This window comes from Vulpes vulpes, chromosome X (genome assembly GCF_048418805.1).
Source record: "Vulpes vulpes isolate BD-2025 chromosome X, VulVul3, whole genome shotgun sequence".
NCBI classification, from domain to species: Eukaryota; Metazoa; Chordata; class Mammalia; order Carnivora; family Canidae; genus Vulpes; species Vulpes vulpes.
In genome coordinates, this window is record NC_132796.1 from 16,528,482 (window position 1) to 16,551,196 (window position 22,715).

The window sequence follows — 22,715 nt, forward strand, 5'->3', positions numbered from 1 at the left end:
AAAATATCAAAAAAAATTTAAACATTCACCTAAAGGAGCTAGAAAAACGAGCAAAAACAAAATCCCAAAGCAGCAAAAGGAAGGAGATAATAAAGATAGAACAGGAATGAATGATATAGAACCAAAGAAACAATAGAACAGATCAATGAACCCAGGATCTTCTTCTTTGAAAAGATAAAGAAAATTAATAAACCTTTAGCTAGGTTCATCAAAAAGAAAAAATAAATAAAGAGGACCCAGATAAACAAATTCACAAATGAAAGAGGAGAAAAAAACCAACATCACAGAAATACAATTATAAAAGAATAATGTGAAAAACTGCCAACAAACTGGACAACTTAGAAGAAATGGATAATTCCTAGAAACATATAAACTCCCAAAACCGAAGCAAAAATAAATAAAAAATTTGAAAAGACTGGTTACAAGCAATGAAATGGAATCAATCAATCAATCATCATCATCATCATCATCATCATCATCATCAATCTCCTAACAAACAAGAGTCCAGGACAAGATGGTTTCACAGGCAAATTCTACCAAACATTTAAAGAAGAGTTGATAGCTATCCCTAGAAAACTATTCCAAAAAATAAAAGAGAAAGGAAAATTTCCAAATTCATTTTATGAGGCATTACCCTGAGACCAAAACCAGAAAAATACCACGGAAACAGAGAACTACAGTCCAATATCTCTGATTAACACAGGTGCAAAAATTCTCAACAAAACACTAGAAAATAGAATCTAACAATATATTTTAAAAAATCATTCACCAAGACCAAGTGGGATTTATTCCTGGGATACAAGGGTGGTTTGATATTTGCAAATCAAGCAATGTGATACATTACATCAAGAGAAATGATAAAAACCATATGATCATTTCAATAGATATAGGAAAAGCATTTGACAAAGTACAACATCGATTCATTATAAAAACCTTCATCAAAGTAGATCTAGAGGGAAGATATCTCAATATAATAAAGGCTTTATGGAAAACCCACACCTTATATCATATTCATTGTTGAAAAAGTGAGAGCTTTTCCCTGAAGGTAAGGAACAAGACAAAGATGTCCACTCTCACCACTTTTATTCAACATAGTACTGAAAGTCCTAGTTGGGCACAGCAATTGGACAACAAAAAGGAATAAAAGGCATCCAAATTGGTAAGGAAGAAGCAAAACTTTCACTAAATGCAGATGACATGATATTATTTATAGAAAATCCTAAAGACTCCCCACAAAAAAAATCACTAGAACTGATCAATGAATTCAGTAACATCATAGGATCCAAGAACAATATACAACAATCCATTGCATTACTATACCCTAATGTGACACAGCAAAAAGAGAAATGAAGAAAGCAATCCCACTTACAATTGCACCCAAAACAACAAAATATTTACAATTGCAACCAAAACAACAACAAAGAGATGAAAGACCTGTACTCTGGAACTTGCCTTTAAAGTAGGTGAAGCCTGAGGTGCCTGGGTGGCTCAGTAAATTGTGTCTGCCTTTGGCTTCAGTCATAATCCTGGTGTCCTGGGGTCAAGCCCCTCATCGGGCTCCCTGCTCAGCACGGAGTCTGCCTCTCCCTTGGCTCCTCACCTCACTTGTGCTCTCGCTGTCTCTCTCAAATAAATAAATAAAATCTTTTTAAAAAAGTAGGTCAAGGCTTATGTGGATGAAAGCTCCTATTTTCTAAGAGTTACTTCACTTTCCGACTGTAATACCAGAATAAACTCTCCATCATGGCTATGACTTTGGAGTCTGTGCCTGGGTTAACAGGTGTTCATTAATCTGGATAATTAAGACTAAAGGAAAGAAAACTGACAATATGCCACATATTTCAAGTTTATTCATATTTCCCCAATTCTAAGCCCACTCACTAGATTTTGTCTCTTTTCCATAAACAGTAATCACAGTGGCTTGAGCCACATTCATTGTACACGGAGAGGACAGGCATTCATATTTTTGCCCAGAGGCAAAAATGAGAACAGAAGCCACCTCATGTGGGGAGAGATAAAGAGGACAAAGCATGATTCATGGCTATGGGAAGATGAATTTAATTATTTGGTTAAGGAGTTATCCTGTATTGTCTGTGTCATTGGCTCCACCACCATTCCTATCTAAGGTGGGGAACTATATTTTCCAGTTCATAGAAACTGATACATACAATCATACAAGAATGATTCTTGTATGATTCTAGGTTAGAATTTGTTAAAGGAGAGGTACTCCTGTGACATTTGGAAGGTGGAAATGAAAGAAGCTATAATTATTTGGCTGTTGTGGATCACAGATACAGCAGTTTTGTGATATGCAGTGGATTTTATGGACTTGGTAGCTTCACAGATCTTTCCATGAGCTCCCACTTGGGTGACCAGAATGATGACTTCTTGGATGTCCTCCCTTCTTGTTTCTCATCCCCCTTCACCTACTTCAATGCTTTAAGCAAAGTCCTTAAACCTTCTGTCCCCTGGCTACAACCTCTTCCAGATTTTCACTCCCTCAACAAATCTCACATTTGTATAAATCCTGATTTCCATGTCCAATTCCACAATTTCGTAATAAACATGGTGCCTCTGTTTTCCTAACAAAGACTGGCACAGGAGTTCTTGAATTTACTGAATTTTAGTGGATTAGAAAGATATTTAATGGCTTTTCAATTAATTGTTAATTCACTGGTGGTGAATGCTTGGTATCTTTCCTGTTCTTCCCTTTCCTGTCTTATCACTCTTCTGCTTGGCTAGATGTGTCACAGATTGGTTTTGTGAGGAAGCAGACTTTGAGATTGAGTTTAATGTGCAGGACATTTATTTAAGAGTGGGATAAATATTTGTGGAAAGGAGGGGATGGAAGCAAAATTGAGTAAAGAAGTAAACATTGAAGTTTACTTCAATGGTCCAAGAGCAGGTGTGGCTAGCTCTATGGGGAAGTCTGGAGGGTATATGTCCATTCATAATTGTCCCTGTTTGCGCAAAGATGGCCTGACCTTAATATTTTAGCACTGATCAGTCATTGGATATAGGCTACTGGAAGAAGCATGAATTTGGGTGAGGATGCTCTTTTCAGGAGAAGCAGTCCCTAAAGGGGCTTCCTGCTGAGGGCTGGTACAAAGTACTCCCAGAAGTTGGGGCAATGAGTGCTTCCTTGAAGGGGGATTTGGGTGGCACATCATAGTTCACCCCAGGAAGTAAGTTGGGCTGTGTTATGAGTCAGTATTGGAGCTGTAGTTAAGTGTGAGGAAAAGAGAATAGAATTTGTGGTAGAGGGAGCAACATGCCTAAAGGCCTGAATGACAGAGAATGGTTGACATTTTGAAAAGCAACAGAGTCCATCTTACTAAAGCACGAGAGATTTGACCACGTTCTGGAAAGATGAGATGACTCTTGGGAACTCAGAGTTCTAGATGTACACAATGAGCATATCAGTGGCCAACCTGCTCTTGAGACACTGGTGTAATAATTAAGGCTTACTGGAGGCAAGCACAAAAAATCATTAGAGCCATCTTTGTCAACTCCAAGCTCTTTATATTTCCAGCTCTCTCTGCCAGGGTTATGAAGTAGGCACAGAACCAGTACTCTTGGTTAATTCCTCCAAAATCAATGTGTTTCTTCATTGGCCTGATCATCTGCTTATCTCTGATGTCATACTTCCCAATGGACACCATTCCGGGATGTGGCTCTTATGTGGCACTTCACATTGCTTGCTGGGTTTCTTTTTTTCATCACATGCAGGCCTCTTTTTTTCTCTTATACACTTTGCTTCAGTTTTTGATAGCAACCACTATTACCTTTAATTAAGAATGTTTTACTTTAAAAAAATGTTTTACCTTGATGCAATGCAAGTGGTCTAACCTTCTTGCTTGCTCTATGCCTTTTCTGCTTTCTCTTTTCCTTATTTATTTCCTTAGACATATACATTGTGTGATGTAGTGGAAAGAACAGAGGCTTTAGATTCTGGCAGACCTGAACCAGAATCCAAGGACTCTCACTTTCTATTGATATGACCTTGGGCAATTATTCTAATCTCTCTGAGTGTAAGTTTACTTACTTGCCAAATTGGGAAAGATGTTGCCAAGATGAAATAAAGCCATGTGTGCAAGCATTTGGCATAAGGTAGACATAGGATAGGTTATTGCCCTTTCCTTTTTTATCTGGGGTTTTAGAAATTAATTGTGAACTTCAGCTAGGTGAGGAGGGGGTTTTCTTTTTTGAGTTATTGGCCCAGTTGGTTTTGTCTCATTTATTTTCCTTCTCCCAATGGCTATTGGCAGAGATCAGTTCTTTTTCCCCACTGGAGTTCATATTTCTAGTTTTTTTGACATTAACCTTAGCTGCATCACTGAGCTGGCTCTTATTTCCTGGTCCAGTTCTGCTAATAGGATTACTTTAGACATTTCCTAATCTGGATGTGTGATCAGTACCTCTGGACACAAGCAGCACTAACCCTCCAAATGAGACAAGCACTACCCAAGTAGCACTTCAGGTTTCATGGAAGGAGAGAGAATATGTTTGTATTCTATGGGCAGATAGGCCATGATGGTTATAATTGGCCCTCCTGGGTGTTCTTGCAAGCTAATGTTCTTCAGAGTGCTGCAGAATTACAGTCTAATTTAATTTCCCCTCTGATCAGTTTACAGATCTTTATAAACGCAGTCTGGACAGATCAATGTTAATAGCCGCTGGTGTTTTGAAGCTAGACAAGTGGGGAAAACAAACTGGAGCTTTACTTTTCAAGGGCATGGTTTAGATTTCCCAAGTGACTTTCAAAGGCTGCTACAGCTCCAAATGAACCTTACCCCTTGCTGCCTATATTAGTTAGGATTTTTTAGAACCAATAGGATATACATAAAATAAGGAATTGGCTCATGTAATTATAGAGGCTGAGAAATTCTAAGATCTGCAGTTGGCAAGCTGGAGACCCAGGAGAGCTGAGGGTATAAGTTCCAGTCTGAAAGTTGGTAGGCTCAAGACCCAGGAAAAACCATTTTTGTTGTTCGAGATCAAAGGCAAGAAAATATTGATGTCCCAGCTCAGTGGGCTGGCATGAGGAGTTCTTTCTTATTCTGTCTTTCTTGTTCTATTCAGTAATTCATTCAATTGGATGAGATCTGCATGCATTAGGGAAAGCAATCAGCTTTACTCAGTCTACAGATTTAAATATTAATCTCATCTAGAAACACCCTCATAGACACATAGAATAATGTTTGATGAAATGTCTGGGCAATCCGTGGCACAACCTAGTTGACACATAAAATTAATTATCATGCTGTCCCTCTCCCACTCCCCAGTAATGACAATTGCTTATGGAAACTGGTACCATGGAGAACAGTCTTTCCCTTAAGTCATGAGTGGCTTAAAATTAAGCTTATATTTCAAATGTTCTTTTCTAATTTGAAAGGAACCACCAACATCATTTGTACAATAACTTATGTTAGAAGAGATGACTAATACTTGCCAGTATATAGGCAGCTTGGACTCCACCAGCCAGTGTTGTTTTCCTGTTTACAGGTCTACTATGGAAACTGCTTATTAGGAGTGATTAGAATTCAATTTACTCATTCTCATCATAAACATAAGCATCAAAAATATATTTAAAGCCAATGGTAACCAAAAAAGCCCAGGGGTAGCTATACTTTTATCAGACAAAACAAGTTTTAAACTAAATATGTTTAAAAAACACCAAGAAGGTCATTATATGATGATAAAGGGGTCAATCCATCAAGAAGATAATAACAATTGTAAATATGCACCCTAAATCAGAGCACCTAAATATATAAAGCCAAAGAGTAACAGCTAAAAAGAGAAATAAACAGCAATACAATAATATTTGGGGAATTTAATATCCTTCTCTCAACAATGGATAAATCATCCAGACAGAGAATCAATAAGGAAACAGTGGATTTGAACACTGTAAGCCAAATGGACCTAACAGACATATAGAGAGCATCCTATCCAACAGCAGCATAATACACATTATTTTCAAGTGCACATGAAACATTTCCTAGGATAAACCACATGTTAGGCCACAAAACAAATTTTAGCGTATTCATGAAGGTTGAAATCCTACCAAGTGTCTCTTCTGACCACAATAGAATGAAAGTAGAAACCAGTAACAGGAGGAATATTGGAAAATTCATTAATTCATGAAAATAAAACAACACTCTCTTGAACAACCAGTGGATTAAAGAAGAAATTAAAGGGAAAATAAAAGTCTCTTGAAACAAATGAAAATAAAAACATGACATACTCAAACTTATGGGATGCGACAAAAGTAATTCTAAGAGGGAAGTTCATGGCAATAAACACCTAACATTAAAAAACAAGAGAGGGGTACCTGGCTAGCTCAATTGGAAGAGCATGCAACTCTTGATCTCCAGGTTGTTAGTTCAAGCCCCATGCTGGGTGTAGAGATTACTAAAAATAAAATAAAATAAAATAAAAGCAAACAAAAAACTCCTCAAAACAAAAAACCTCTCTCAAAACAAAAACAAAAAATACTGAGAGATCTCAAATAGACAACCTAGCTCTATGCCTGAAGGAACTAGAAAAAGAAGAACAAACTGAGCCTGAAGTTAGCAGAAGGAAGAAAGTTATAAACTTATGAGCAAAGATAAACAAAATACAGAACAGAAGATAATAGAAAAGATTTTAAAAACTAAGAGTTGGTTCTTTGAAAAGATAAACAAAATTGACAAACTTTTATGTGAGGCTACCAAGGCAAAAAGAGACAGGACCCAAGTCAACAAAATTATAAATAGAAGAGAAGACATTACAGCTGAAAACCCTGAAATACAAAGAATCATAAAAAGCTACTCTGAAAAACTATATGCCATCAAACTGGACAATGTAGAAGAAATGGGAAAATTCCTAAAAACATACAACCTATGAAGACTGAGTCATAAAGAAATAGAAAATCTGAACAGATCAATTACTATTATAGATATTGAATCAGTAATCAAAAATTTCCCAACAAAGAAAAGCCCAGGACCAGATGGCTTTACTGATGAATTTTATCAAATATTTAAAGAATTGACACTAATCCTGTCTGAAGTCTTCCAAAAAATCAAAGAGGAGGGAACACTCTCAAACTCATTTTGAGGCCAGCATCACAAAGTCATAAAATGACACTAGAAGAAAAGAAAACTACAGGTGAATATCCCCAATGGATAAAGATACATAATTTTTCAATAAAATACTAGTAAACCAAATTCAGCAGCATATTAAAAGGATCATTTACCATGATGGAGTGGAATTTATCACTGGGATACAAGATTGTTTCAACATCTGCAAAACAATAAATGTGATACATCACATTAATAAAATGAAAGAAAAAGATTACATGATCATCTCAATAGATGAAGAAAAAGCATTTGACAAAATTCAACAACAATTCATGATAAAAACTCTTAACAAATTAGATATAGAATGAATGTACCTCAACATAAAATAGCTCCATATACAAAAAGCTTATTGTACTCAATGGTATATGGTTGAAAGCTTTTCCCTTACAATTAGGAACAAGACAAGGGTTCCTACTGTGACGACTTCTATCCAACGTAGTACTAAAGTTCTAGCTGGAAAAATCAGACAAGAAAAGAAATAAAAGATATGAGAATTGGAAAGAAAGAAGTAAAATTGTCTTCATTTGCAGATGACATGATTTTATATACAGAAAATCCTAGAGATCCTACCAAAAATCTGTTAGATCTTATGAGTGAATTCAATGAAGTTGCAGGATACAGAATTAACATACAAAAATTATCAATGTTCCTATACACTAACAAGAAATTATCTGAAAGAGAAATAAAGAAAATGATCCCAAGTACAACAGCATGAAAAAAATTAAATAAAATATTTAGGAATAAATTTAACCAAGGAGGTGAAAGATCTCTACACTGAAAACTATGAGACATTGATGAAAAAAATAGAAAAAGACAAAAATACATGGAAAAGTACCCCATGTTCATGGATTGGAAGAACTAATATTGTTAAAATGCCCAGACTATCCAAAGCCATCTATAGATTCAATGCAATCACTGTCAAGATTCTAATGGTATTTCTTACAGAAGTGGTAAAACAATCCTAAAATTTATATGGAACCACAAAAGACCCCTAATAGCCAAAGCAATTCTGAGAAAGAAGAATAGAGCAAGTGGTATCACACTTCCTGATTTCAAGCTATATTATAAAGCTATAGTAATCAAAAGAGTATGGTACTGGCATAAAAACAGACACATAGATTAATGGAACAGAATCAAGAGCCCAAAAATAACTCATGCATTTTTGGTCAATAATATTTGGGAAGGGAGCAAAGAATACTCAATGGCAAAAAGACAATCTCTTCAATAAATGGTGCTAGAAAAATTGGATATTCACATGTAAAAGAATGAAACTAGAACTTTATCTTACACCACTGACAAAATTAACTTGAAATTAATTAAAGACTTTAATGTAAGACCAGTAGCCATAAAACTCCTAGAAGAAAACATACACACAAAAAGCTCTTTGATGTGCGTCTTAGCAATGATTTTTTTGATATGACACCTAAAGCATAAGCAACAGAATAAAAAAATAAACAAGTAGGGCTACATCAAACTGAAAAGCCTCTGCACATCAAAAAAAAAATCAACAAAATGAAAAGAAAACCTATAGAATGGGAAGGATATCCTTAAACCATATATCTGATAAGCGGTTAATATTTAAGCTATATAAAGAATTCATACAACTCTCTAGCAAAAAAAAAAGGACAAACAAATAATCCAATTAAAAAATAGTCATATGGAGAATATAAAAAATAGTGAAAGGGATTATAGGGGAAAGGAGAGAAAACGAGTGGGAAAAATCAGAGTAGGTGACAGAACAGGAGAGATTCCTCACTCTGGGAAATGAACAAGGGGTAGTGGAAGGGGAGGTGGGTGGAGGGATGAGGTGACTGGGTGACAAGCACTGAGGGGGGGCACTGGATGGGATGAGCACTGGGTGTTATACTATATGTTGGCAAATCGAACTTCAATAAAAAAATATACAAAAAAAAGATAAAAGGGAAAAAATAAAAAATACTTAAAGGACCTGAACAGACCTTTTTCCCAAAGAAGGTATACAAATGGCCAACATGTGCATAAAGAAAATGTTCAGCATGACCAAGTGTAAGGGAAATACAAATCAAAGCCATCTATGAAAAGCCCACAGCAAATATCATTCTCAATGGGGAAAAACTAAGAGCCTTTCCCCTAAGATCCGGATCACGACAGGGATGTCTAGTCTCATCACTGCTATTCAATACAGTACTGGAAGTCCTAGCCTCACCAATCAGACAACAAAAAGAAATAAAAGGCATTCAAATTGGCAAAGAAGAAGTCAAACTCTCCCTCTTTGCAGATGACATGATACTCTACATAGAAAGCCCAAAAGACTCCACCCCAAGATTCCTATAACTCATACAGCAATTCGGCAGTGTGGCAGGATATAAAATCAACGCCCAGAAATCAGTGGCATTTCTATACACTAACAATGAGACTGAAGAAAGAGAAATTAAGGAATCAATCTCATTTACAATTGTACCCAAAAGCTTGGCAGCCGGGTGGCTCCGCAGTTTAGTGCTGCCTTCAGCCCAGAGCCTGGTCCTGGAGACCTGGGACTGAGTCCCACATCAGGCTCCCTGCATGGAGCCTGCTTCTCCTTCTGCCAGTGTCTCTGCATCTCTCTCCCTCTCTCTGTTTCTCTCATGAATAAATAAATAAAATCTTATATAAAAAAATTAAAAAAACAAAAAGAATTGTACCCAAAAGCACACGATATCTAGGAATAAACCTAACCAAAGAGGTAAAGGATCTATACCCTAAAAACTACAGAACACTTCTGAAAGAAATTGAGGAAGACACAAAGAGATGGAAAAATATTCCCTGCTCATGGATTGGAAGAATTAATATTGTGAAAATGTCAATGTTACCCAGGGAAATTTACACATTTAATGCAATCCCTATCAAAATACCATGGACTTTCTTCGGAGAGTTGGAACAAATAAGATTTGTGTGGAATCAGAAAAGACCCCAAATAGCCAGGGGAATATTGAAAAAGAAAACCAGAGCTGGGGGCATCACAATGCTGGATTTCAGGTTGTACTACAAAACTGTGATCATCAAGACAGTGTGGTACTGGCCCAAAAACAGACATATAGATCAATGGAACAGAGTAGAGAATCCATAAATGGCCCTTCAACTCTATGGTCAACTAATATTCGACAAAGCAGGAAAGACTATCCACTGGAAAAATGGTGCTGGGGAAATTGGACAGCCACGTGCAGAAGAATGAAACTAGATCATTCTCTTACAGCATACACAAAGATAAACTCAAAATGGATGAAACATCTAAATGTGAGACAAGAATCCATTAAAATCCTAGAGGAGAACACAGGCAACACCCTTTTTGAACTTGGCCACAGTAACTTCTTGCTAGACACATCTATGAAGGCAAGGGAAACAAAAGCAAAAATGAAGTACTGGGACTTAAGATAAAAAGCTTCTGCACAGCAAAAAACAAAACAAACAAACAAAAAAACAGTCCACAAAACTAAAAGACAACCTACAGAATGGGAGAAGATATTTGCAAATGACACATCAGATAAAGGGCTGGTATCCAAGATCTATAAAGAACTTATTCAACTCAACAGCAAAGAAACAAACAATCCAATCATGAAATGGGCAAAAGACAGGAACAGAAATTTCACCAAAGAAGACATAGACATGGCCAACAAGCACATGAGAAAATGCTCCGCCTCACTGGCCATCAGGGAAATACAAATCAAAACCGCAATGAGATACCACCTCACACCAGTGAGAATGGGGAAAATTAACAAGATGGGACACAACAAATGTTGGAGAGGATGCAGAGAAAGGGGAACCCTCTTGCACTGTTGGTGAGAATGTGAACTGGTTCAGCCCCTCTCGAAAACTGCGTGGAGGTTCCTCAAAGAGTTAAAAATAAAGTTTCCCTATAACCCAGCAATTGCACTGCTGGGTATTTACCCCAAACATACAGATGCAGTGAAAATCTGGGACACTTGCACCCTAATGTTCATAGCAGCAATATCCAGAATAGCCAAACTGTGGAAGGGGCCTCTGTGTCCATTGACAGATGAATGGATAAAGAAGATGTGGTCTATGTATATAATGGAATATTACTCAGCCATTAGAAAGGATGAATACCCACCATTTGCTTTGATGTGGATGGAACTGGACGGTATTATGCTGAGTGAAGTAAGTCAATTGGAGAAGGACAATCATTATATGGTTTCACTCATACGGGGAGTATAAGAAATAGTGAAAGGGATTATAGGGGAAAGGAGGGAAAATGAGTGGGAAAAATCAGAGAGGGTGACAGAACATGAGAGTCTTCTAACTCTGGGAAATGAACAAGGGGTAATGGAAGGTGATGCAGGTGGAGGGATGGGGTGACTGGGGCACTGAGGGGAGTACTTGACAGGATGAGCACTGGATGTTATACTATATGTTGGCAAATAGAACTTTAATAAAAAATATATATATTTTTTAAAAAAGCCACAATGAGATATCATCCCATGCCTATTAGGACAGCAATCATCAAAAAGATAAGAGATAACAAATACTAGCAAGTTTGTGGAGAAAAGAGAGTTTTTATGCACTGTTGATAGGATTGTGAATTGGTACAGCCACTATGGAAAAATGAATGGATGTTCCTCAAAAACTTAGAATTAATATATGATTTAGCAATTCCATTTCTGGGAATATGTCTTAAGGAAACCACAACACCATGTCAAAGAGATAATCTGCACCCCAATTTCATAGCAGTGTTATTTGCAATAGCCAACATGGAAGCAACCTAGGTATCCATTGACATATGAATGGATAAAGAAGTTATGGGATGGGATATGAAAATGGAATAATATTCAGCCATAAAAAGAAAAATATTCTCCTATTTATGACAACAGGGATATACCCTGAGGGCATTATTGTAAGTGAAATAAGTCAGAGACAGACAAATACTATATAATCTCACTTATGTGTATAATCTAAAAACAAAACAAAAAACCTTCCACCAAACTCATAGAAAAAGTGATCAGATATATGGTTAGCAGAGGTTGGAAGAGGGAGAAGGGGGAATTGGTAGAAGATGATCAAAAGGTACAAACCTTTAGTTATAAGATAAATAGGTTCTAAGGCATACAACATAATGGCTATAAGCGTTAACACTGCTGTATGGTATATGTATTTGAAAATTGTTAAGAGAGTAGATCCTAAGAGTTCTCCTCACAAGGAAAAAAAATTTTTGTATCTATAGGAGATGATGGATACTAACTAAACTTATTGTGGTAATCATTCAAAGTATATGCTAACCATTATGCCATACATCTTAATCTTAAACAGTGCAATATGTCAATTATGTCTCAATAAAATTGAGGCAAAAAGAAATATAACCATCAGTGTTTCCTTTGAGTTTAATCTTTGTTAGAGTAGCTTCAATTGGAGTTGGGGATATGCTAGATTACATTAATAGCCCTATTCTTCACCCTTTTCTGTATTCATGTCCTTTGCCACGCACCTTTGCTATTCCTATCATTAGAGTCAGAATTTATTTCCCCACCCTTTGAATTTGAGTTCACTTATGTGACTTGCTTTGGCCCGTAGAATGAAGTAGAACTGATGATGCCCTAGTTTTGAACCCAGGCTTCGAAGCTTTGTTTCTAGTAGCTCTCTTGCACCTCTGTCTTCACTGTGAGAAAGACACACTTAGGCCATCTCATAGACTCAGGAGGCAGAGGAGAGACATGTGGAGCAGACCTGCCACCTAAGATGCTTAGCCTAGTGCACTCTAGTCCAGATCTCCCAAATGACCTGCAGACAATTGAATAAGCCAGCCAACTTGCAGATGTGAAGGCATGAACAAGTCCAACCCAGGTCAGATGAACCCTGACCTACCCATTACCATGTGAGCTGTAATAGTAAGTGAATATTGTTTCAAGACAGTCAATTTCAGGGTGGTATATTTTGCAGTATTAACTAGCTATATAGGAGGACTATTTTAAACTCTGCTTTAGGAGTGGGGATTTTAAATCAGTGTGCAGTGGTCTATTTTCCTTCCTTTTGCTTCCCTGGATTAGACACATGTCTATCATCCTGCATTTTTAAAAAAATCATTTATTTGAGAGAGGGAGAGAATGTACACACAAATGGAGGAAGGGGCAGAGGGAGGCAGACTCCCCACTAAGTGCGGAGCCTCATAAGAATACTAATCCTATTCGTGAGGGCTCTAACCTCATAACCTAAATACCTCCCAAAGACCCCACATCCAAGTATCATCACATTGGGGATTAGGGTTTCAACATCTGAGTTTTGCGTAGATACAAACATTTGGTCCATAGCAGACATCAAGAGCTCATGAGCAGATTAGAAGAGACCTTAGGGAACAAGCATCTCTGAATTAGGGGGTGGTCAGTAAATTGACATCTTTCCTAATGATCCTGTTGCCCTGGGGTTTAGGGGGAGGATGGAACTAGGGGATTCAAATCATAGCAATATGAGAAAAGGTATTTTTTTGTTCAAGATATACTCCTTTGAATAAGGTTGCAAGTATTCCTAATCTTAATCCTTTAATGTGTCCAATAAAATAGTACCAATGCACTTTTCTAAGTTGTGCATTGTAAGCCAGACTGGATTCTCCCTTTTCTCTACCTCTGTAAGATTTCAAGGTGCTTCTTAAAGGGGACTCTGTTTCTAGTCAACCACAACCTTGGCATACACTGGATTGTCACAAACAGGTGCATTTGGAAGATAAGCCCAGTAGTAGTTCATTGTTCTCTTTCCTGTTTGGCTGCTGCTCATTGGCTCTTGAATGAAAACAGAAAACTTCCTTTGCCTTTAACAAAAGGCCTATTTTCCTTGCCTTTCTCTTTTCACTAGAAAACACCAGATGTGTATGAGGCAGTGGGAGGTCCAATTCAGTTCTAGGCTGGCTGGTCATTGGAAAGTAGTAAAAAGGAATATGAAAACCTAGCTTCCCAAAGAATCTCAAACACAGCCTTTGATTTCTTAACTGCAAAGCTAAGAGAGTAGTATCAGTTTCCAAATAGAACTACAAGCTAGGACACTCAAGGCCAAGTGCATATGTAGAAGATGGTGGTGGAGCTACCATGACTTTGTAATTGTAGTAACTATACCCCACTAGAAATGGCAAGACTCACATGCTATGTGAATTAGGAATAATATATGGATAATTTTTACATCATTGAAAATAATTCATATTTTTCCTATCAGTATATTGCTATCATTTTCACTTTGTTATGTTCTTTAAGGGTAGATGCAACTTAGTCAAATTCTAGTTATGTTTGACCACCACTGCATGATTTTCAAAGTGCATTCTTATATATTTTACATAATTCTCACAACTGTAGAAAGTTTTCACCACCTGTCACATATGAGGAAACAGAGGCTGGGTGCACAAAAAATCAGTGTGCAAAAAGTTAGTGTTGGTGCTGAGACTTGAAATTCACAACTCCTCAGTCTACATCTGGTGTTCAAAACATCACAGTTCTTTTACAGTGATCAGGGATTCAACAATTAAGGTCTAGACTTCCTGTGTATGTGTATGTGTGTGTTATGTGATGTATCTACAAAAATATTTTATCGCTGTTAATTCAAGATACGGTCAGGGAATTACTCAGCTATTACTATCACCATTTCTTCAATATAATCTTCCTTTATCACTACTGTCATATTGAATGGTATGTGGCAAGAGTGGTCACACAATCTCTTAAAACTCAGGGTTTTTAAAAAATTTATTTATTTATTTTTATTTTATTGAAGTTCGATTTGCCAACATATAGTATAACACCCAGTGCTCATCCCATCAAGTATCCTCCTCAGTGCCTATCCCATCCTCCCGCCCACCTCCCCTTCTACCACCCTTTGTTCGTTTCCCAGAGTTAGGAGTCTTTCATGTTTTGTCACCCTCTCTAATTTTTCCCACTCATCTTCCCTACTTTCCCTTATAACTCCCTTCACTATTTCTTATATTTCCCATATGAGTGAAACCATATGATGATTGTCCTTCTCTGATTGACTTACTTCATTCAGCATGATGCCCTCCAGTTCCATCCATGTCGAAGCAAATGGTGGGTATTCATCCTTTCTAATGGCTGAGTAATATTCCATTGCATATATAGACCACATCTTTTTTATCCATTCATTTTTCAATGGACATCGAGGCTCCTTCCACAGTTTGGCTATTGTGGACATTGCTGCTATAAACATTGGGGTGCAGGTGTCCTGGTGTAAAACTCAGGTTTTGAACCATGTTACTAGCTATCACTTATTTTTCTCATCCATAAAATAGGGATAATCATAATATATTAGTTTGCTAGGGCTGCTGTAACCAAGTACCATAAACAGAATGGCTTAAATAGTAGAAATGCATTGTCTCACAGTTTTGAAGTCTAAATGTCCAAGATGAAGGTGTTGGCAGGATCACACTCCCTCAGATGCTGCTAGAGGAAGATCTATTTTAGGCTTCTCTCGTAGCTTCTGGTAGTTCTTTGGCTTGTGGCAGCATAGCCTAATCTATATGGTGTTTTCTCTGTGCCTGTGTATCTGTCTCTTAATATGGTGTTCTTTTTGTAAGGGTGTGAATCATATTGTATTAGGGGCCCACCACATTCCAGCATGACCCATCCAAACTAATCATAGCTGCAAGATCTCTATTTTCAAATAAGGTCACATTCTTAAGTACTAGAAGTTAGGCTTTCTACATGTAAATATTTGAGGGGGGGCACAACACAATTTGTAAAAAATAGTATCTGTATCATTGGGTTATTGTGAAGATTAAATGAAATGATGTCTGAAAAATTCTTATCATGGAAATGTCAATGGAGTAGTAAAGCTCAGAAATAGTTACTCTTATTATTTTTGTTTTTGAGAGTTTGCATTTCTTTGAAGATGGCAGAAAGTATAAAGTTTTAGTCATTTTGAGAAAAATAAGCTAGTTGGCATCTTTCTCCTCAACCTTAACTGCCTACCCTTTCTGTTGCTCCAAGTCAGTGAGAATAGTAAGGAGCTATGGACAGTTCTTTCTAGGTGGGAATCACAAGATGTCCAAGAGACTACACTTTCTGTTCATTATTTCTTTGAAGGGAAGAGATACAGCACAACAGTTGGAAATAAAACCCACATCAGACTTGGCAAACTGTTTTTGATTTGCCTGCCACTGTATGTAACCTTGAGTGAATTAACTAACCATTAAAAGTCTTAGGCAATCATTAGGATGGAAGGGAAATCAAATAATAAATTATATTCCAATAAGTTTATGCAGGCCCACAGTCATACCACCATAAACAAATAAGAATCAATGTTATTTTTTAAAAAGTCTAGAGAATGAGACTTTGTAACCTCTCTCATTGTCAGCAAATATTGGATTTGATCTGAATCCCTCAAGCTCTAGTTTAAACCCATTTTTGTTTGTTTATTCCCACTCTACAAGCAGAATGACTGGTTATTGTAAATTATATTAAAAATCCTCTAGGTACATGGGTTGTTTCTTCTGCCTTTGGAGTCCCCTTTCTTTTTCACACTAATGACTATCCATTCAGTCACAATTTATATGCATATATGGGTTATACAGCTTCATTTCCAGGCCTGAAATTTTCTCTTTTCTTTTAGTAATCATTTTCCCTTTCTGCCCAGAGGCAATATCCATTTGGACATTCCCCAAATCCTATGCAGCTCTTCTTTCTCAGATTCATAACACTGGAGTGATAGCTTTTTCTCTTTTCATTTGTCATTAAATTGATCTTCAGGTACTGTAGCTTCTTCCTTCTACTCTTCCCTTTTTCCAATTCCTTACCATTTTTGTTAACAATGCTAAAGTTCAGAGGTTGTTTCTGTACTTAAGCAATAGTTCCTGGTTGTCTACAAACTTCCCATCCTCCTACCATACTTCCTAAGTATCTTCTTCCTGGCTACAATTACTGTGAATTTGCTATCATTCTGAATTGCCATGCATAAGTAACACTTCCAAGAGTAAGATAATGTCTCTATACCAGCAAAGCAAAACAATTCAATTATTGAGTTGATAATTAAGCAAATATTTATTGATCATCTCTGATGTTCCAGGCTCTGTGCTGGGAAGGAGATTGATGATGGAAGACTGTCCTAGTTTCCTTGTACTTGTGACTCACTTGTTTTCCCATTCAAACCTATGCAAATAACATTGCCCATACCACAATGACCTTCCTCCTCTCTGAGAGATGGTGTTATTCATCCCTAAAATTCATTTCCTTCTTGAAGTTTTCTTGAACTAACTACATTGCTTAGATTACTCCAGCCACAGCTGGTCCCAATTACAAAAACATCTGTATAGCTGCCCTTAGTAATAGGTATATTTTATAAATACACATGGTTGCATTTATGTGTCGCATTTCCTCAATTAGAAGCCCAACTGTTAGAACAAAAGAAAGTAGCCTAGTATGTCCTGTTAATGTGCCCCTCACCTTTTTCAAGACTGAATTATCTGACTCTATCTGTCAGTTTCAGTCGGGAGACAAAAACCACATTAGCTAGTTCAACAGAGAATTTAATATAACAAATTGTTAACCAGATATTGGAAATCCAGAAAGGCAAAAGGGAAACACTGAAATCTTGCAAGGTTCCAAATGTAGTAAGCTGCTCTTACCCCTGGGACTGGGGACTATAAAGAAAGAGGTTGAGATTAAAATTTAGTAGCTTATGGGGGAGGGTGTTGTTCAGCTGGTGCTGATATCTTTGAGGGAGCAAATGTCCCTACCAGGGTGAGGATACCTTACTGGGGTGATGTTGATAAAAACAGTGAACAAATGGGGATAAGTCCCTTCTCCTGCCACCATCCTCACAGCCTCTCTCCTGTGCTCCCTATTGGCAGAGTCTAATAGGGGAAAGATGGCCAAACAGAGAAGTGGCTAGCTGACTCCCAGCCTCTGCCTCAGAGAGAAGAATAGAGCAAGGGAGGGTGGGTTTGGAACTGAGAGAGAAAAGCTTTATAACCAAGAGAATCACTTGGGAAAATTCTTTAGTGTGCAGTTGATCATGGAAATCTAAACTTTCCAGACACTTAAACTGAATCCCACCCCTTTACCCATGTTCTTAAATCATGTTCTATGCAAATTTTACTCCTCCAAAGCAATCCATCATGTTTGCATTTTAAGAGAATGAAAGCAATGTGCAAAATCAGCACACAGTAGCAAACTTTGAGAATTTGTTAATGGGGTTTTCATGTGTTCTCAGGAACAGAGTCAGTGGGGGGGGGGTGTCCTGCAAAGCTAAGCCTTACCTGCTACACTGCACTACACAGATAACCATGTACTGGATGAGCTTGGGAGAGGTGGGTCGGTATCACCTCGTTCCAGTGAGCCTGTGACCAGACATCTTAAGCCCAGCAACAAAGAAAAAAAATGTATGCTTTCTTGCTGAGCCTCAAGTGGCTGTTGGAGATTTTCACTGAGACTAAATTTGTTGGAAGGCCTTTTCATTTTTATGCTATGTGTTGAGGAGAGGTGATGATTGTTTATTCTTTGTAATTTCTTCCATTTCTAGTTATTCTTTGCTCAGAAGACCGTAGCTTTCGATTACATAGGTAGGAGGTCTTCAGATTATTTTTTTAAAGATTTTTTTTCTCAGAACAAAGGTTACATATTCATTGTAGATAATTTATAAAACACAGTCAAGTAAAATAAAAGAATAAAAATCACCTGTAGTTCTATTTCCCAGAGATAATCATTATTGATATTGTGAAGATTGTGTTATATATCATTCCATATGTATATATGTATATGTTTTCATATATACACACATACTTTAAAATATATACTTTAAATGTATTTATAGTTAAGAGTGGTATATGTGTATTATAAAAATAATTATTTGCTGCTTCTTTTGTAATCTTCCACTTAACAATCAGATTATCTCTTGTACTAAAATTTCTAAATTGTTCTCTGTAGTAAGTATTATTCCTGTTCAGTTACTCTGGTTACATCTGCAAAATGTAAATGATTTCACATACTAGTCATGTGTATTAGTTGCTTATATAGATTTGCTTCAAAAATCATCTGTATATCCCAAGTATGAAGCGATATCCCACAGAATGAAGGAATATGTAGATGGACAAAAATTTTCAAAAGTACCAAAGCACCACAACTTAAATTGGTCTCAAAGCTTTAAACCCCACGGTCAAGATTCTACCATTTTTGATCTTCACAAAGACTTCTCATTTTGGAGGTGCAATGGGCCTAAACAAACAGTGAATCAGCAGATAAGTTCCAGTTTGGGCAACTTAATTTCATGATTATATAACTGCTCTCCTATTTCAGTTCATTGTATTTATTTTTATGCAGAATTTTGCTCTCAGTATTCCCCTTAACAATATATATTTCAAACACTGAAATTAATCATTACAAAGAGGAAAAGGAAATAGGTCAGATGATTTTAAATGACATAACTTATTTAACCCAAAATGCAAATATCATTTCTACATATAATCAAGATGAAAAATACATTGTTAAGATATTTTTATATTATTTTTTTATATTAGTCATTGAAAATTGGAGTGTGCTTTGTACTTACAGTATGTCTCAATTTGTGAGCTAAATTTTTATTGGGAATACTTGAACTGGATTTAGATTTAATATAATTTTCAGTTGAAAAAAATAGATTCACATACCTAATTTCTTCCAAACATATTTAAGTGTTTTAATAATTTGAATCAAGCAAGTACCAAAAGAAGTCATGTGCTTTTACTATTTGCATCCACAGTGACAAAACTGGTTTATTGTTTTTAGAAGCAATAATTTGATTTGAATAAAAAGCATATCTTTTTCAAAACTACATCTGTTCAAATTAACTAAATTCACCAAATCTTGTGTCAGCTCAATGTGATTAATAGGTTCAAAGAGATACTTTATAAACTGAAAAACAACTCAACTAATAAAAATAAAAAAGAATTAAAAAAATTTCCTGTAGTATTTTTGTAGCCAACTCATATAATGCTATTAATTATAAGTACATTCTCTACATATTGTTTCATATTAGAAAACAGAGGGAAATTGCCCTGCAGTTTGGTGCTACTGCATCTCTGGCTAATGCTTGGTCTGACTCCACTCAAGCCCAAGGTAAGCCCAGACTTGCCCAATAACAGGATGGGAACAAAATACTGCCCACAAAAGGCAAAAAGAGCCACTGAAGGTAATTGGACTGAGAAAAGCAGCTAAGACACAATAGCAGGGCACATGCAACACACATAGGAGATACCCCTGAAGAACCACTACTTCATAAAGCCATTACTTTCAACAGCAGAAGATATAGCTGGCTTTCCTAACACAGGGAGGGCAGAGACTTAGAAAAAATGCCAAGATAGAGGAATTTATCCCTAATGAAAGAACAAGGTAAGATTGGCCAAAAGTCTAAGAGAAACACATAAAAGTAACATGACTGATGGAGAATTTAAAGCAACAATCCTAAGGATACTCACTGGCCTTGAGAAAAGAATAGAAGAAATCAGTGAAACCCTTAGCACAGAGATAAAAGAGTTAAAAAAAAGAATCAGAGATGAAGAATGCAATAAATGAGATTAAAAACAGGCTTCATAAAAAAAAAGAAAAAAAAGAAACACGGTTCATGCAATGAACAGTAGGTAGGAAGAAGCAGAGGAATGAATCAGTGACCTAGAAGACAAAATAATGGACACTAATGAAGCTGAACAAAAGAGAGAAGGAGGGATCCCTGGGTGGCGCAGCGGTTTGGCGCCTGCCTTTGGCTCAGGGCGCGATCCTGGAGACCCGGGATCGAATCCCACATCGGGCTCCCGGTGCATGGAGCCTGCTTCTCCCTCTGCCTGTGTCTCTGCCTCTCTCTCTCTCTGTGACTCTCATAAATAAATAATAATAATAAAAATTAAAAAAAATAAAAATAAAAAAACAAAAGAGAGAAGGAATTATGTGACACAAGAACAGACTTAGGGAACTCAGTGACTCCATAAAACATAATAACATTTGTATTCTAGGAATCTCAGAAAAAGAAAAAAGAGAAAAGGGTGTAGAAAATTCATTTCAAGAAATAGTAGCAGAAAACTTTCTTAATCTGAGGAAGGAAACAGACATCCTAATCCAGGAGGCACAGAGAACTCCCATCAAAATCAACCAAAGCAGGCCAACACTAAGACTAAATTTGTAAAATATAGTGACAAAGAAAAAAATCTTAAAAGCAGAAAGATAAAAGAAGTCCTTAACTTACAAGAGAAAACCCATAGGCTAGCTGGAGATTACTCAACAGAAACTTGGCAAGCCAGCAGGGAATGACATGATATATTCAAAGTGCTGAATGGGAAAAATCTGCAGCCAAGAATACGCTATACAGCAAGGCTATCATTCAGAGTAGAAGGAGAGATAAAGAGCTTCCCAGACAAAAACAAAACAAACAAACAAACAAACAAAAAAAACTAAAGGAGTTCTTGACCACTAAATCAGCCCTGCAAGAAATACTAAAGGGGACTCTTTGAGTGCAAAAGAGAGACCAAAAGTGACAAAGACAAGAAAGGATCAGAGAAAATCTCCAGAAATAACAACATAAGAAGTAATAAAATGGCAATAAATACATATCAATAATTACTTTGAATGTAAAAAGACTAAATGCTCCCTCTAGGCAAAAGACATAGGGTGTCAGAATGGATTAAAAAACAATAAGACCCATCTATATACTTTCTACAAGAGACTCATTTTAGACCTAAAGACACCTGTAGATTGAAAGTGAGGGGATGGAGAAACACTGATCTTACAAATGGATGTCAAAAGATATGGAAGAAAAAGAAAGCTGGAGTAGCAGGAAAAACTAGACTTTAAAACAAAGACTGTAAAAGGAAACAAAAATAGGCATTATATAATCATAAAGGGGACAATCCAACAAGAAGATATAACATTGTAAATATTTATTCATCCAACATGGAAGCACACAGATACATAAAAAAGATTAATAACAAACATAAAATAATTCATTGATAATATTACAATAGTAGGGGACTTTAACTCCTCACTCACATCAATGGATAGATCATCTAAAAAGAAAATCAACAAGGAAACAATGGCTTTGAATGACATTCTGGACCAGATAGACTTAATAGCTACATTCAGAACATTTAATCCTAAAGCAGCAGAATACACAATCTTTTCAAGTGCACATACATGCAGTAGAATAATTCACATGTTAGGTCACAAATCAGGCCTCAACAAATACAAAAAAAAGACAAATCATACCATGAACTTTTCTGCCACAATGCTGTGAAACTAGATGTCAAGCACAAGAAAAAATTTGGAAAGACCACAAATACAAGGAAGTTAAATAGCATGCTCCTAAAGAATGAATGGGTCAGTCAGAAAATCAAGGAAGAAATAAATACATAGAAACAAAGGAACAGGGATCCCTGGGTGGCGCAGCGGTTTGGCGCCTGCCTTTGGCCCGGGGCGCGATCCTGGAGACCCGGGATCGAATCCCACATCGGGCTCCCGGCGCATGGAGCCTGCTTCTCCCTCTGCCTGTGTCTCTGCCTCTCTCTTTCTCTCTGTATGACTATCATAAATAAATAAAATTAAAAAAAAAAAAAAAAGAAACAAAGGAACAACAACAACAAAAAGAAACAAAGGAACATGAAAACATAACAGTCCAAAACCTTTG

General features: G+C 36.7%; 1 protein-coding gene across 2 annotated transcripts in view; it reads right to left on the minus strand.

The window, feature by feature from the left end:
- Positions 1-22,715, minus strand: part of RPS6KA3 (ribosomal protein S6 kinase A3) — a 1,133,953-nt gene that overhangs the window by 500,592 nt on the left and 610,646 nt on the right. The window contains exon 5 of one of the 2 annotated variants that reach the window (XM_072744446.1): positions 7,235-7,281. The exons of the other annotated variant lie outside the window; for it this stretch is intronic. The gene's annotated coding sequence lies outside the window, so the exon portion shown is untranslated. The remainder of the gene's footprint in view (positions 1-7,234; positions 7,282-22,715) is intronic. 2 annotated transcript variants of the gene reach the window in all.